General features: G+C 35.5%; 1 pseudogene; it reads left to right on the top strand.

The window, feature by feature from the left end:
• Positions 1-6,370: 6,370 nt before the first annotated feature.
• LOC125210406 (disease resistance protein RGA2 pseudogene) lies at positions 6,371-10,942 on the top strand (annotated as a pseudogene).
• Positions 10,943-16,918: the final 5,976 nt, after the last annotated feature.

Here is a 16,918-nt window from a genome sequence, read left to right as displayed (position 1 = left end):
GTTTTTTTCAACGGCTATGTCGGTTAATGTATAATTAAACATAGAAAGAATCGAAGAAATTGATAAAAGAAAATGAAATGTGAACAGTGAAAACTATGTGGAGATATCATTGCTTACGCAATGACGTGAGCAGTTGCTACTTTTCAATCTTAAAAAAACAAGGGAATCATATTTTGTAATATGAAATGATTTCTGGGACCTAATATGTACACATCCTGTTTGGGATTATGATTTGAGGAATTAGAATAAATCTACGTGACCAAATTTTGTATAATCAAAAATTAATTTATTTATAAAATATAAGTTTATTTATGTATTTAATTAAAATATATAAATGCATATATAGTACATAGAAAGGGTACAATATTGTAATCATATATTTATAATTTGTATATAATTTTTTTACTTTTTGGGATCATAAATGTAATTAGTGCATACTTTAATTCAAAATTTAAAAATAATTGAAAGGAAATTCAAATAACTTGTGCGAGTTTAAGCAAGTTATTATATTTAGACATCCGTCAAGGTGTTTAGATCAACACAAAATGCCAAGGTGATTTCATTTGATAAGGATTGAGCTGTTAATTGGGATATGTTTAAAAAGTCATATATCAAATTTTGTGATTTAGGAAAATTTAGGAAGTTGAAGGAGGTGCTATGAATTCTTCATTTGGGAAGATGTCAGAAAAAGAGAAAATAGAGACTAGGAGACAAACGACTTTGCCTTATGGGACTTCTTGTATTGCTTGCAAGTCAGGTCATGTATTTGGCAACAAACCAAGTCAAGTAGTAGTAGTACTATTAATTATTATGAAAACACTATAACGTAGTTTAGATGCAAATTTCTTTACTTTTTTTTAGTTTATACCTAAAATGGTTATCAAACTGTTCCTCATAGATGTTATTTGTATTTTTTCAAAAATAAAATAAAATTGTGTAGGCATTCATAATTTAATGTAAAGGGGTACCACCGCCCTCATTAGCACCAAAAAAAGGTAGAAGTGGATCTTGATTGTAGAATTAGATTTCTTTTATAAAAAAAACAAGAATACATAGAATTATAATTTTGAAAATAAAAATATCTAAGAAATAAAAAAAAGAAAAAAAGAATAAGAAAAGAATAAGAAGACTATCCTAGAGCTAATGCACGCTGGTACACTGCTAGTAAAGAAAGAATTATTTAGTCAACCGACATTGACCCTGCTTTGCTATTTATCTTTTTAGATAATAAGTGGAGTAATTCTTTATAATACGAGTATTTATAACATTTCATGCCAATTTCAAATGAAACAATTAAAAGGTGGATAATTCATTGAGAATGAGTTACATATAATTAAGAATTTAAGGATAGTTCAGATCGCTTAGACAGACCCAACTTGCCTATTCAATTTAGATGATTAATTAGGTCATTTTCCTTGCAAAATAACTAAACTTTTAGATGTTTTGCTTTATATATTATAAAAAAAAATTAATTCCTGTATGTGACACAAGAAGATAAGTACCGAGTCTGCACAAATTAAATATACTCCATATGGAGATGTCTGCTAGGTTCAAAGTCAATTACGTAATTTGGGCTGTTACTAGTTTTAGAAGAATTTGTTGAAGATGAACTTCATTAACCAATTTTGAAGGAAATATTGTTGTAAATTAAAAAATATCCAGAATTAGAATATAGAACTATAGAATACTTATAAAAAAGAAAACGATCCTAGAATGAATGCACGTTGTAACACTGCTAGTATACAGATTATTCATTAACTCGCCCACTATTCAATTACGTGTACGCACACATATATGAATATCTCTTTTTTTAGAAAAGAATTACGTGCTTCTCTGTCCCATAGTTCTTTTGCACTTTTGATTATCATCATAAGTGCAAAAGTATTATGCTAGTATTTCGTTTAATGCAATCTCGATTTGAAAACTGAATAAAATCAGATAGGATTATTAATAGAATTTGTTAAAAAGCAAAGTAGGTAGCAACTCCAAGTTTAAAGATGAAAGCAAATCCAGCTTTTATGTCATCACTAATCACTCCAAGAGTAAGGCCCCAGATGAAGATTTTTTATTTTAAATACATTCACAAGTTGCTGATTCACTTTCGGCTATTTGCTTATCATAATCCTTTCTTTCTTACTTTCTTTAATTCATATAAAGTATACTAGTAGTAGTAATTTTTATGGACTTTGAGATTAATTAACCTTTAATCCTCGATGATTCAACTATACTTCGCTTACAAATTAAGTCAGGTAGAATGTATCAAATGATTGGATGACTAAAAATAATTGTAAGATATGCGAGAATCTTAAAATACTAGTACTCTCTTCATTCTCTAATATAATTATGTGTCCATTTTAATCTGATAAGAGTTTTTAATGTTAAATAGATCAAATAAGTGAGTGGAAAATGAATTCTAATTTTAATTTTAAAATAAAATATATAACAAAAGAAATTAGTGGAATATAATGAAAAATTACTAAAACATAAAATGAAAATAGGATAGTTAATAAAAAAACTTAATAAAATAAAAAATTAAGACATGTACTTATAACAAAGACATATGCGCATTTAATAGGAAAAACAAGAATTGGAGATGCAAACACGTATCTCAATCCGATCATTCCTTCCTACCTCTCCACCACCAGCAACTACATAAACAAACAAAAAACTCACCATGCAATCAAATCAAGACACTTAAAGGAATAGGTAATTTTACCTCTTATTATTAGGAATTTAGGATTTTACGTTTAATTTTATCTTCGCCAACTCCTCACCCTTCTCTTTTACACATTGCGCTTCCAGCTGCAAACAACGATACTATTTTTCAGTAGATAACATCAACAATAAATTAGTTTAATCTCAATTTAGATCATATCTAGTGTTGTACTATCGTTCTTATTTTTAGGTAAAAAACTTTCGGGATGACAATGTAACTTCTCACGATCGATAGCTAAAAGTTGTCTTGGTTGTCAACATGCTTTTCTTTTGTAAAGGACTTGGTGCAAGTCACCTAGTATGAATATATTTTTCACATATCATAATAAAATAAAATATCATGATAATATATATTCCCTTCGGTCCATATTAGACATCCTATTTTTTGACCCGCTCAGATTTTAATGAATTATATTAATTTTATAAAAAAGTGTGAATGAAATAAGTTAGTATAATTTAACTTGACAAAAATCTCACTTTAAAGGGATTAAGGGTGTCCACTATACATGGCCGGACCAAGCCACAAAGTGTGGCCAGGCCACAAAATTGTGGTCGGGCCACCAATGCCCATGTTTCCCACTATAGTGGACATGGCCAAGCCACCAAAAATTTTATTTTTTCCATTTTGTTTATATTTTAATTAAAAACGGGTATATTTATAGAATTTGTGTAGGAAAGAAGTAAAAAAATGTGTATACTTATAGAATTTAAAAAAAAAAAAATCAAAAAATATGGAGAGCCGCGGCTCGTAGCCAATACAATAGGAGGGCCACGGCTCCCGCCCAAGAGCCGCGGCCGGGCCACGATCGTGGCACGCCCACGTCCACCCCCCCCCCCCCCCACCCCCCGCGCGGCTGCCCACCCCCAGTCACTATAGGGAGCCGCGGCTCGCGGCTCGCGGCTCTCCCGTGGCCCGGCCGCGGCTCCCCTATAGTGGACACTCTAAGGGCCATTGGGCTTGAGAGATTGGGCATCTACAATAAAATGATTGGGTCAAATACATCACATATCTCACATACTCAACCTGTTCACAAATTTGTTTTTCGAGAAGAATTAAATTATATGCAGTGGGTACATTGTGTTTGAAATTTTGCTTGTGTATATATGACGTGAAGAAATTGCATAATAGCGCTGAATCAAATTCTATGTAGCATAATGGACCATGTAGATTATACATATGTATTCGGAATTTTGATATTTTAATTACAAGGTCATGATCCCACTCACTATGGGGACACATTGTGGAAATTTGAAATTGGAAGTTCATATATGAATGCTTGAATACATATAGTAGTATGATATATACCAATCACCAAATCAAAATCTCTTGTCATGCTTGTTTTTTATTTTCATTGAGAAAATGGAAGTCACCCACGAAACATGAGTATCATATACCAATTAATCAAAATTCTCGTCATGATTGTTTTTAATTTTCTTGGAGAAAATGGAAGTCACCCACGAAATATGTTCAAATTCTCCATAAATTGATGATGAGATCATGAATTTTTTTCAGAATAGTATAAAAAACAAATCTCAATCTAAAAATTCTCATATATAATTTGAGAAGGCGCATTGTTGAGGATTTGGCAATGAAGCTTTAAATTAATGGTATTAGGTATAAAAATAATAGTATGTAAATACTATCCTTTTTAGTTTGATTGTTGGTTAACCTACCGATTTTAGACATATATGATAGTTTTCCTCTGAACTTAATATGTAATGGATTTATGTAGGACGTCATTTCAACTAGGTCTGTCAAAATGGATATCGGGTATTGGATACCCGATATCCAAACCCGAAACCCGATTTTTCGGATATCGGATCGGGATTGGGTAGTGATAATTTTGGATTATCGGGTATCGGGTTATCCGATATCCGATCGGGTATACCCGAATTATCCGATTTATTTTCTAAAATTTATAAATTATATTTTTATTATAATTAAATGTAATTTAATTTCTTAACTATAATTTAATTAATACTTAATAGTTAGCATATAAGATATTTAATTTAAATTTTTAATTATATTTTAATTTCATTGACTTGTGATATTTATAATTTTGAATTTTTTGATGATATTATTGTTAGATCTTGATTCTTATGGATTATTGAATTGTGATATTTATAAAGGATGAATGTTTAAACTTATGAATTTTGATGGTTATTGACTTATTGTGGATGGATGAAAGATGTTAATATGTAATATAACTTATAAATTTTGTATATTTCAAAGTTTGTAGTTATTTTCTTTTAAATTCGAGCTACTATAAGAATTTTGTATTTCTAAAAGTTTGTAGTTATTTTTACTTGAATATTAGTATTTCAACTTTGTATTAAATTTGAATTAAATAATATTAAATAAATTCTAAAAGTTTGTAGTTTATTTTCAAAAAAAAAATTCAAAATCACAATTGGGACTGGATACCCGATTTTTCGGGACTGGATACCCGAGTCAGGTATCCGGTATTGGATTTCGGGTATTGGATTTTGGGAATTTCGGGATCGGGTATTGGATTTTGGGAATTTCGGGATCGGGTACCCGAAAATTTCGGATCGGGTATCCGCGGGTACCCAATTTGACAGGCCTAATTTCAACCGTTACTTTTTTTTTTTTTTATGATACTTTCTCCATCTCAGTGAGACGTATTGCTTTTTGAATATACCGGCATAAGTGAGACATTTTTTCTATTTTAACAATAATTAACTCTAGCTATTTCATATTCTTATTTATCTTATTTACTTTTTCTCTCTTACTTTGTTCTACTTTATTTTCCCTTTCTGTTTTCTACTTTATATTTTCTCCAGCTATAATATTACTACAATTTAATTCACTAAATAGCACTACCTAAATTCTTGTGTCGTATACAAATGTCTCATTTAACGAGACAGAGGGAATAATAATTTAATCAGATGAACAAATTGACTGTAAGCATCGTGTAGGCCGAAGGGAGTATAAAGTTTTAATTAGCATGGAAATATACCAACACTTGCAGAGATAATAACTTAATGGATTAAATTTCATTTCACAAAAATGTTTACACTTAGATGATTGATAATAGATAGTGATTAGATAATTTTCTTATGTAATAGTAGGATTTATAGACAATGCTTTGTTTGTTTTCTTCTAATGATTCTACAGCAAGGGCTATGTTATAATATTTCCTCTGTTTTAAAAAAGTAGTCTAGTTTTATCATTCTGTGAACCTGTCTCTCAAAACTAGACTAAGACTATATTTAATTTCTCATTATTGCAACTTTTAAACATTAATTGATTACTATAAATTATTTCATTAAAATGAACAGTTTTAAACAAGAAGTAGTAAAATATATTTCCATGCAATGCACACAAGCTATAGTGTAATGATAGTTTATAACCTGTCAAACTGTATTGGATTGTAAGCACTAAATAAATACGCAAATTTTGGACTTACTACTCATTCTCTTCCATTGCTGAAAGCTGCCGGATTTGAACAATCAACGAACCAAATTACATGTTTGACGAATAAGATGGAAACCAACCTAACTATTTGTCCCAACGTAATTATCTCATCTGCACTTGAAATACCTCAACAAAAAAAGTTGCATACTAAATTCAGAATCTCCCTTAAAATAGCATAAATTCTTTTGCGTATTCACTCTTACACAAAATCTGGAAATGGCTGAGTCCTTTGTTTCGATTCTGATACACAATCTTAGGTATCTACTCGAAGAAGAGATCGGAGTGATCATGGGCGTAGACAAAGAGATGAAGAAGCTGCAAAGCACTCTCACCACAATCCAATCAGTCCTTGAAGACGCAGAAGCCAAACAGTTCCACAACAAATCCATCCACAACTGGCTCACCAAGCTCAATGCCGCGGCTTTCGACATTGAGGACATACTCGATGAATGCAGCACTGAGGCTTCCAAGCTGCCCACCAAATTCAACCTCAAGAAGATCCTATTTAGCCGCAAGATGGGGAGAAGAATCAAAGACATGACTCACAGACTCGATCATCTCGCTGCAGAGAGGAACAACTTCCATTTGTCTGAGATTGTCGTGCCTCAGGAGGTCGACTGCAGACGCGAGTCAGGATCGGTTTTGATTGAGGGTGATCATATTTATGGAAGAGATGAAGACAGAGAGAGCATTGTGGAGGTGTTGCTGAACCAAGAATCCAAGCTCTCTGTCTTGCCAATCGTTGGCATAGGAGGCCTTGGGAAGACAACGCTTGCTCAGTTAGTCTTCAACGACGAGAGAGTGACTTGTCATTTTGAAGATAAATTGTGGGTTTGTGTTTCTGGTAACTTCTGTATCAAGTTCTTGATTGAGGCCATGATACAGTCCACCACCGGAAGCGCTTCAAATCTGGTGAAGCTAGACGCGCTGCAGAGCCGCATCCGTGAGGTTTTGAATGGGAGGAGGTACCTATTGGTGTTGGATGATGTGTGGAGTGACAATCAAGAAGACTGGGCTAAGCTTAGAAGCATTCTGGACTGTGGTTCCAATGGTGCTTCGATTGTTGTCACCACACGTTTGAGGAAAGTGGCAGAAGCAATGGGAACGCTTCCGCCATTTTCCCTGAAAGGGTTGTCCGAGGAGGACCTCTGGTCGCTGTTTAAGTTAAGAGCGTTTGGGCAAGAGCAAGGGAGCGAGGCCTTTCCCGGATTGGAAACTATAGGGAGGCAAATAGTGAGAAAGTGTGGCGGAGTTCCTCTGGCGGCCAAGGCGCTAGGAGGCCTTCTCCGGTTTAAGAGGAGAGAAAAGGAATGGATTCATGTCAGGGAGAGTGAGATATGGGAAGAAGAAACCATGATCATGCCGGCTCTAAGGCTGAGCTACCATCACCTCCCTCTACAAATGAGGCAATGTTTCGCTTATTGTGCGGTCTTTCCTAAAGATTACGAGATTGAGAAACAAGATTTGATCTTCCATTGGATCTCTCTCGGATGCATCAAGCCAAACGGAGAAGAGGAGGTTGAAGACGTTGGTGAACGGATATGGAATGAATTGGCTTTGAGATCCTTCTTCCATCAAGTCACTTCACAAGGAACTACCAAGGAACTATTTACATCAACGACAACAACACTAGAAATATTAACAACGACAATTACAACAACAGCGAAGATGCACGATCTTGTTCATGATCTAGCTCAGTCGATATTGGAGAACAAAGTCCCTGGATCAAGCTCAAATGCATCAAATAACAAAGTGAGAAAGGTACATTTCACTAAACATTCCTGGGAAAATGGTTGTTCTAGTATTTCATTGAACGTGCCAACACTGTCCACAACTATGAGCTATCCTCGATTGAGAATTCTAAAGCTAAATTGGGCAAGAGTAGAAACCCTACCAAAGGCAATAGCCAAATTGAAACACTTGCGCTATCTTGATCTAACAAGCTCCCACATTCGCATTCTCCCTTCTACTTTCTGCAACCTTTGGAATCTGCAAATTCTCATCATAAATGATTGCATCCTTCTGGAAGCTTTGCCAAAGAACATCAAATACATGACGAATCTTCGTCATGTATTCCTAGATGGATGCCCCAAGCTGAGTGACATGCCTTGCGGAATCAAGGAATTGACTCATCTAAAGACGCTCACTCTGTTCATAGTCGGTAACAAAGCAGGAAATCAGCTCGATCAATTGCAGCTGTTGAAGATCGGAGGAAGGCTTGAAATCCGACATCTGGAGAGAGCAAAGAGCGAATTGACGAGAGCAAAGCTAGTTGAGAAGCCAAACCTAGCTCATCTAATCCTCAATTGGGAAGGCGAATCTGCGGAGGCAATGGATGAGAAGGTTCTGGAAGGCTTGGAACCTCACCCAAATCTCGAGTGTTTGCAAATAAGCGGCTTCAAAGGAAGGTACGCTCCAGTTTGGATGAAGAAGATGGAGAATTTGAGTCTAGTGAATATGAGATTTTGCAGAAATTTGTCGCGTCTGCCATTAATCGGTAATCTGCCTCGTCTAAAATCTCTGTATCTATGGGGCATTGATGCGTTGGAGTATATAGTGGATGAAAATGGAAGTCGGAATTCGAAATTTGCGTCGTTAGAGCGGCTGAGGATTGCGAATTTGCCGAATCTGAGGGGAGTGGTGGAGGGAGATGCGGCGGTGGAGGTGTTCCAGAATGTTCGAGAGCTGTACATAAAGGATTGCAATTTGCGTGATCTGGATCTGCATCTGCCGTCGCTGCGATCGCTCAGATTGTGGAACCTGTGTGAGCTGAGTGCGCTGCCGCGGGAGGTGGCGTCGCTGGCGGAGTTGGTGATTCGGCAGTGCCCGAAGCTGGAGGCGCTGCCGCCGTCGCGGATGCCGAAGCTGGCGTCGCTTGCGATATTCGACTGCCCGAAGCTGGCGGCGCGATGTGTGAAAGAGGAGGGTGAGAGCATTCCCAATGGAGGTGGCGAATTCTCGGCGATAAATCGCCGGTTATCGCCGAATTATCGCCGGCCATTGTGGCGAAGTCGGCGATAATTCGGCGATAATGTTGCCGTTGCTTCGCCGAGTGGCGTTCTAACGCCGGATTATCGCCGAGCGATCGCCGGCCACTGTGGCGACGCTCGGCGATAATCGGCGATAATTAAAATTTTTTTTTTTTTTTTTTGAACCCAACGGCTATTTTACATTCCACCCCTATAAATATTTCCTCCACTTCCTCCATTCATCACCCACAATCTTCATTCTCTCCATTTTCAATCTCTTCTCCCAATCTTCAATTTTCATCAAAATTATGAGCTTTTGGAAGAAAAGTTCCCGATCGGGTAAGGATAAGGGTAAGGGGAAAGAGTCGAGTTCACAAATTCCCAACACGGATGAAGCAAACGAGCAGTGGATGCAGTCGTTGTTGGCGATGGGTTCTCCTCCCGGCCAACTTCCATACGGGGGTCCGTCTCCTTTGCAGACTCCTCCGGCGCGGAGACTTTCTCCGTACTTCAACTCTGCCGGCAGAATGCCCTTTCCAGCCGACGATGTGTATCGGCCCCAGTTCGACACCCCCGGATCAACCCCAGGCGACCAAGAATCTCAGGCCGCGACACTGAGCGCGGAGGACTTCGAGGTGGAAGAAACGCCCACCGAGCCGCCTTCTAGGAGCGGGAGGGGGAAGGCGCCGGCGTCGTCGGCTGCGACTGATACGGGTTCCGATGAGAGGCCGAAGCGGGTAAGGACTACTTACACTCTGCAAGAGTCCGAGCTGATAGCCGACTGCTGGGCGGACACGTCACAGGACGCGGAGCGCAGCAACTACCAGACTGAGATCATATTCTGGGAGCGGATTGCCGCGAAGTACAGGAGCCACAAGACTGCCTCAATGAAGGACCATGGCAGCGAGGCGATCCGTCGGCATTGGGAGCGCCTCATGAGGGACTGCGGGCACTTCAACGGTATTTATTCTAACTTGATGACTCACATGACGAGTGGCCAGAACGAGCACATGGTCCGAGATGAGGCCATCCGGATGTATAGTAGCCAGTACTTGTCGACGAAGGGCTTCAAGTATTGGAACATCTACGATAAGCTGAAGGATCTCCCCAAATTCCGGACGGGAATGCACGACGCGCTGCACGGGAAATCGGTGCGCTCGCGACTTAGCGTTTCGGAGAGCGAGGGGAGCGCGGCCCACATCGACTTGAGTGGGGATGGTCCGCACGAGCGCCCGGAGGGAGTGAAGAAGGCGAAGGGGAGGCGGAAGGGGAAGGGCGCAACGTCGGAAGTCGCGTCGGAATCCGTCATCGACTTAGAAAAAGCCACTTATTCGAGCAATGTCGCCAATCTGACCCAGATGTACACGCTGTACTTCACCGGCGGCGGGACCCCTGAAGAAAAGGCGGCCCTCTGGAAATGCATCCAACACCTGCAGAGTACGCTGGGGCTCGATCCCGACGCCCCTCCGGCCCCTCCGTCTTAGATTTTTTTTTTTTAAATCTTTGTTTATTTGCGTTTTTTATTTGTAGTTTTTTTTTTCTCGTTGTATTATATTTTCCAATGATTAATACAACGATGAATTGTTCATTATTAGTCTATTTATTAAATACATTTGTAGGGAAAATTAAATAATATAAAAAATAATGATGTAAAAATGAAATGTTGAGTTAGGGAGAAATAAGGGAGAAATAAGGGAGAAACCAATGTAGCACTTGGCTAAAAACTGGGGATAAATTTTGGTGCTGATGTGGCGCTGATGTGGCAGGAGTTAGGGAGAAATAAGGGAGTTTTTAGGGAACTCCATTGGGAGTGCTCTGAGGAGTGGGAGAAGATTGCCCACATTCCCCATCTCTTGATTAGGTGACGTTTCAACGCGGCAAATGAATCTTGAGAGGTGAAGTTAAACTCACTTATTCCTTCTTGTTTCTTCATTTTATTTGCAATTTGCATGCTACACGAATTCAATACCCAAAATGTTGAATGTATAATTTCTACTCCTTTGTCTCAATTACTATTTTGAAATATGCAGGAGGGAATGGAGATGGTGGAGATGGTTGTACGTACCGAATCCGTCTTTGGTGGATTCCGATTTATCTGCTCAATCGGATTTGCAGATTAAGGCTGAAAATCTCCAATGGATGGTGGGATTTAAACTGTGAACTCAAGATCACTACAGCTCCGCGTTATCAACTGCTAAGTGACCCGTTGGTCCATTCATTTAATTATATTGATAATTTTTGTTACTCCATATAGAGTAGTATGTTATATACTGTGGTGTTCTAAAATAGATGTCAAGATGCAACGTTTTTTTTAAAAAATAATTACATTTAATCATACTTTTTATCTGTTTTTTTTTACTCCTCCATTATATTTTCTTTCTCCGTTAATACATTCAAATATATATTTTTTTTTTAACTCATTAAATAGTATTGTCAACTCAGTATCGAGAGTAGAAAAGATATATTCCTACATAATAAATAAATAAAAAACATCATGTATGTATATTAGATTAAAAGCATCCACAATAACGCTTCTAAAAAATAAGTCGCTTTTCTCAAAAGAGGTCCGTATCATGAAAGCATGTAGCCGACCACCATTGGACAACGTTTGTACGATCTCTACACCTGTGCCTTTTCTGTTAAACCCAAAAATCCCAATTCTATCCGCAATGCTTCTAAATCTATATGTAACTCAACACATTCTTCATCTTTACCGTCAAAACATCATAGGTTGCTGAAATTTGATAGGAGGTAAAGGTTGTCGACAATAATGAGCACAAGTCGTACTCGATAAGAGGGATATTATAGAATCTGGAATAATAATTGACGGTTTTAATAATTGAACTAGAAGAGACATGAACTGAAAAACAAAGAGAATGATTGATAAAAGAAAGAAAACACTCCTCTCGCGAGGCCACGGATTTCTCTGCCTACGGATTAACTCCGTCCAAAATTTATCTCTCCAAAAGATAATAGCTACTCCTACTGACCCACCTTAAGGCAATTATAACATAAGTATTGGTAAATTTATAGTATCTATTTCATCAAAACTATCAATTAGTATATCTGTTAAAATTATAGTATCTATTAAAATGTTGGAGGTTTAAGCAAGTTAGCCACACATAAATGTATTATTGTTTTATATGAAAATTATTTAAATAATTATGAGAAACGTTGGAGGTTTAAGCAAGTTAGCCACACATAAATGTTTTCACTTGATGGCGGATCACCCATTTGCCCTTTACAGTGTTGCTTGAATTTCACGTAATATTCAAGTTTTAGCCCACTGCCCATATATACTGCAGTTAGTTCATTTAAATTTTCCATAGTTAATAACTCGCTCTGATACTATTGGGTTCGATTCTAAAATACTTTAGTGATTTGAAGATTAGCATAGTACGACTTATATAGTGGGTTCAATATCTCTTTACACATATTGTTATACTTATTTTTGTATTATTTGCAACATATGGTAGCCTATCAAGAAGTGGAGCTTTAGTCCAAAACCTTTCTTCTACGTTACATAAGCTCTATCTTAAGAAGAAAAAACCGTATGAAAAAGTTAAGGTCTAAGTGTTCTGTGTTAGTTTGCTTAGTTTTTTACTGCTATTATTTCTGACTGTTATTCTTTTGGAATTTGGAGCAATTGTGATTGCTGCATTTATGCATGTAGCTGATTGGTGGTCCTCTCCACATTTTCCAGGAATACATTTCAATGAATAAGATGGTCCTTTGAATATAATTAATATTGAAATTAAACTGGATATCACTCATAATCCATTGATAAAAAGATGATTATTGTCGTGATTTTCCTAATAACTCTTCCCAATAAATGGTGCCAAACATTTTGTTGAAATTTCAAAAGAAATTTTGTACGAGAGGAGTGATCAATTGCTAATTCAACTTTTAATTGCTAACTATAATTAATTTAGAATCATAAGATTTGTAGAGATCTAGTAGTCTATAAATCGCCATGTGTAATTTCGTTTTATTATTATTTAAATTAAAAAAGATAAGAAAACAATCAAAATTAGGGTTGGGAACAAAATATCAATATAGTGCATTAAACATATCAATACGATTCATTGAATATGTCAACACAATTTAGCTTTGACATTGTATATGTATTATATTGATATATTATGATAGCAACATTGACATTAAGCTGCTTTTGAAAAATACGAAAATTAAAGAATTTGTTTTCGAATTTTGACATCGTAACATATGCAAGTGAAATCTCATTAGAATCCTTATAAAATTATCTTTAATTTGATATAAGTTGTGCATAAAAATAATTTAAATTGAGATAGTTATAATCAATTAAAGTTTTTGCATATTTTTTGAAAGTTAGTTATAACTAACTTTTAGTCAATTGACATTAATACTTTTGATTGACATTTTATGTGGATTGTATTGATACTAAGAATGGATGATCTTGTGCCTTGATTTTATAATCCAATGTCTACTATCTAATACTCCCTCCGTCCCATTGTAGGAGTCCCGGTTTATTATTTTTGGGTGTCCCACTTTAGGAGATCCGGTTGGAATATTCCATAATTGGTAATAGGCTCCATATTCCACTCACATTTTTCACTCACATTTTATTATAAAACTAATATATAAAAGTAGGACCCACATTCCACTATCTTTTTTCACCAACTTTCCTTTTTATTTCTTAAAACTCGTGCCGAACTCAATCGGGACTCCTAAAATGGGACGGAGAGAGTAATAATTAGCAATTTAGGAGTGAGTTAGCAATATAACACACCCTTGTACGATATGTTTATTATAATTTTTAGTTCCAATGTTTTATGAATTATGAATGCGATTGTGATGCTATCGGTACGACATTAGTTTTTTCTCTAACAAAAATCTAGATCCAATATTATTGACAACATCATAGTCAAGCTTCCCATACCACATAGTTTAAATCTAATCCCAATCTCCCTACCAAAATTGAATTTACTCCCCCCAAATTGGTGTCTCAATTATTAGAGCCAGTTCTCACATTTTTTAGAAACCCAAATAATATTCCACTATGAATTTAGTCATCAAGAACACTGACACGTGGTGCATCAAGTAAATTACAATTGCACATAATATAAAAGGGGTTGGATCCCCTGCTGTGGTTGGAACCACAGCGGGGTGCTGTGCAAGACTCATACCCATTATTCTAATATAAAAAAAAAATTATTTTTTATTATTAAAAAATTTGATTGTGTCTATCACAGCACCCTGCTGTGGTTCCAACCAGAGATCCAACCCCAATATAAAAATAGGAGAGAGAATATTTCTTCAATTGGACACACTGTGTGATAATATGGACTATTAATTTTTTACTCACTTGAGGGAGCATCGTTATCCAACTAATTTTTGCTGCAATACTCCTATATTCTATTCCATCCGTCCCTAAAAAGTACAAATATTTTGTTTAACACAAGTTTTAATATACATAATTAATAAAGTAAGAGATAGATATAAATGATAGTATAAATAATGTTAGTGGATAGCAGACTCTATATTGTTAGTAGTGTAGTGAAATGGTATAAGTTGTAAATAAAATAATGTGTAATTGTAATGTGTTTCTCCCTCCGTCCCATTCAAGATGTCCATATTCTTAAGTAACACGAGATTTTAAGGAAGTTGTTAGGTGGAGTAAGTAGAAAAGGTAGTTGAACATTTTAATAAGGAGAAACGAGAGAGAGAGATTTATTTCCAAATATAGAAAGTAGACATCTTGAGTGAGATAAACTAAAAGGGAAAGATGCACGTCTTAAATGGGACGAAGGTAATATTTAACTATCCCAAAATTACAAAAATTCATACTATTTAGAAACGAATTAATAAGAAAATACGGAATAGTTCCTATTTTTCAGAGGGTGGGAGTATTATTTTTTTAGTTGTTGCTAGGGGTAGCCAGGTAGGAATGTACAGATCATATCAAAAGTTTAATATCGTATACCGTTGCAAAAATAACAGAATTAGTATATAATATCCCATTATCTTACTGATTTTTTTGGTGAACTAGATTTTGGTAATGAGTATATTCATTACGGGTGTTAAAATGCACGTAACTTCCCATGCACAACTAAGACCAATTTTACATTATTAATTTTAAAATTGTATATATGAGATTAAAGTTTATGAATTTCATAAATAGTAGATAAAATATCAACAAAAGAGTAAAATAGTCAATCTGTTATAACATTCTCCCTCCGTCCCACTTTAAGAGACCTAGTCACTTTTCTACACTCATTTTATAAAAATGATAATAAATAGTTAAAGTGAAGAAATTGTAAAATAAGAGAGAGAATAATGTTTGAGAAGTCTTCTATCAATGAAATATTGTCCACATTTGACGTGCGGCGGGTTTATAAAAAATGTAAAGAAAAGTGAGTGGAATGCAGGTTCCACACTTATAAATTTCACATTTCACTTTTACTATATTTAGTAAGTGGACCCTACATTCCACTAACTCATTCCACTCACATTTTATTATAAAATCAATATATAAAAGTATATCCCACATTCCACTAATATTTCTACCCACTTTACTATATAAGGTCAAACAATTTCTTAAAACTCGTGTCGGTCAAATATGAGAATATGAGTAGTCAAATACGGGCGGAGGGAGTAGATTTATAATAGAATATGAGTATACTGAGTTAGTGAAAAGTGGACTCTATTTATCAAAAGTGGAAAAAAAAAAAAAGTGGTCAACATTTCATTCACGGACTGAAATGATAAAAGTGGATAATATTTCACGGACGAAACGAGTATTTCACTGTTTGGGAAACAATAGAAAACTCATAAATGAGCTTATACTATTGCTTGACACGTTTACATAATTATCCATTCGGTTATATTGTTATGTTTAATTTTGTTTTATTTGCCAATAAATAAATAAAAAAAAGTTTGGCCGGGACGGTGTAATATCACGTTAGAAATCCACTTGACATGTGGGCCTGGATTGGACCGGGTTTAGCAAAATTAATATAAGGCCTGGCCCGACCCGGCTCAGACATAGGCATGAGCCGAACTGTGCCAAAATATAGGCGGTGGACCTCTTAAGGCCGGGCCAGCTCACTTGAAAAATCTAGATGTGAGCCATATGTCCATAATTCCATATGTCCATTTTGCTTGTTTACTTCTAGATATGAGTTGCGACGATGTGATATTGCAGGAGTATTAATTATGACCTAGTATTTAATGTGTATATTTTCATATCTTGTTTTAAAATGAAAATTTAGATTATAGTATCTTATGCTTAAAATTATGTATTATGCATATGTATATAGGGGATATACTATAAATAGAAAGACAATTTTTTGTTGTATTAATTTATTTATCACTTTTCTAGTTGTTTGTTAAAATAAATAAATATATAAGGAATTAGAATTTCGGCAGTCCCTTGCTCATAAGCATGATTCGTTACATATAGGTAGGGTGAGCAAAATATCATCATTAGGACTTTTTGTTCAATTTCTTTATTATCTGCAATTAACTTAATAAATAAATAAATAATACTCTCTATATTCTTCAAAGATAGAAATTATTTTCATTTTTGTTTGATCCATTCTCCACTAGTAATTTTTCAATCATTTTTAGTCTATGTCTCTTACTCTACTAATTATGAATTAAACTCGTGCCATTTCAAAAGTTTCTATTTTACAAAGTCGGACTCGGAGGAAGTAACAAAAGGAAAACCATAAAAAATAAATAATTTCATCTTATAAATTGGAGAAATAAGGAATTTATAATACGACTATAAGCATAAGCATGGTTTTCTTTTACG

This window comes from Salvia hispanica, chromosome 3 (genome assembly GCF_029641045.1).
Source record: "Salvia hispanica isolate PSC_SH4W2 chromosome 3, Shi_PSC_v1, whole genome shotgun sequence".
Lineage (NCBI taxonomy): Eukaryota > Viridiplantae > Streptophyta > Magnoliopsida > Lamiales > Lamiaceae > Salvia > Salvia hispanica.
This window is presented reverse-complemented; position numbering and strand designations above follow the sequence as displayed.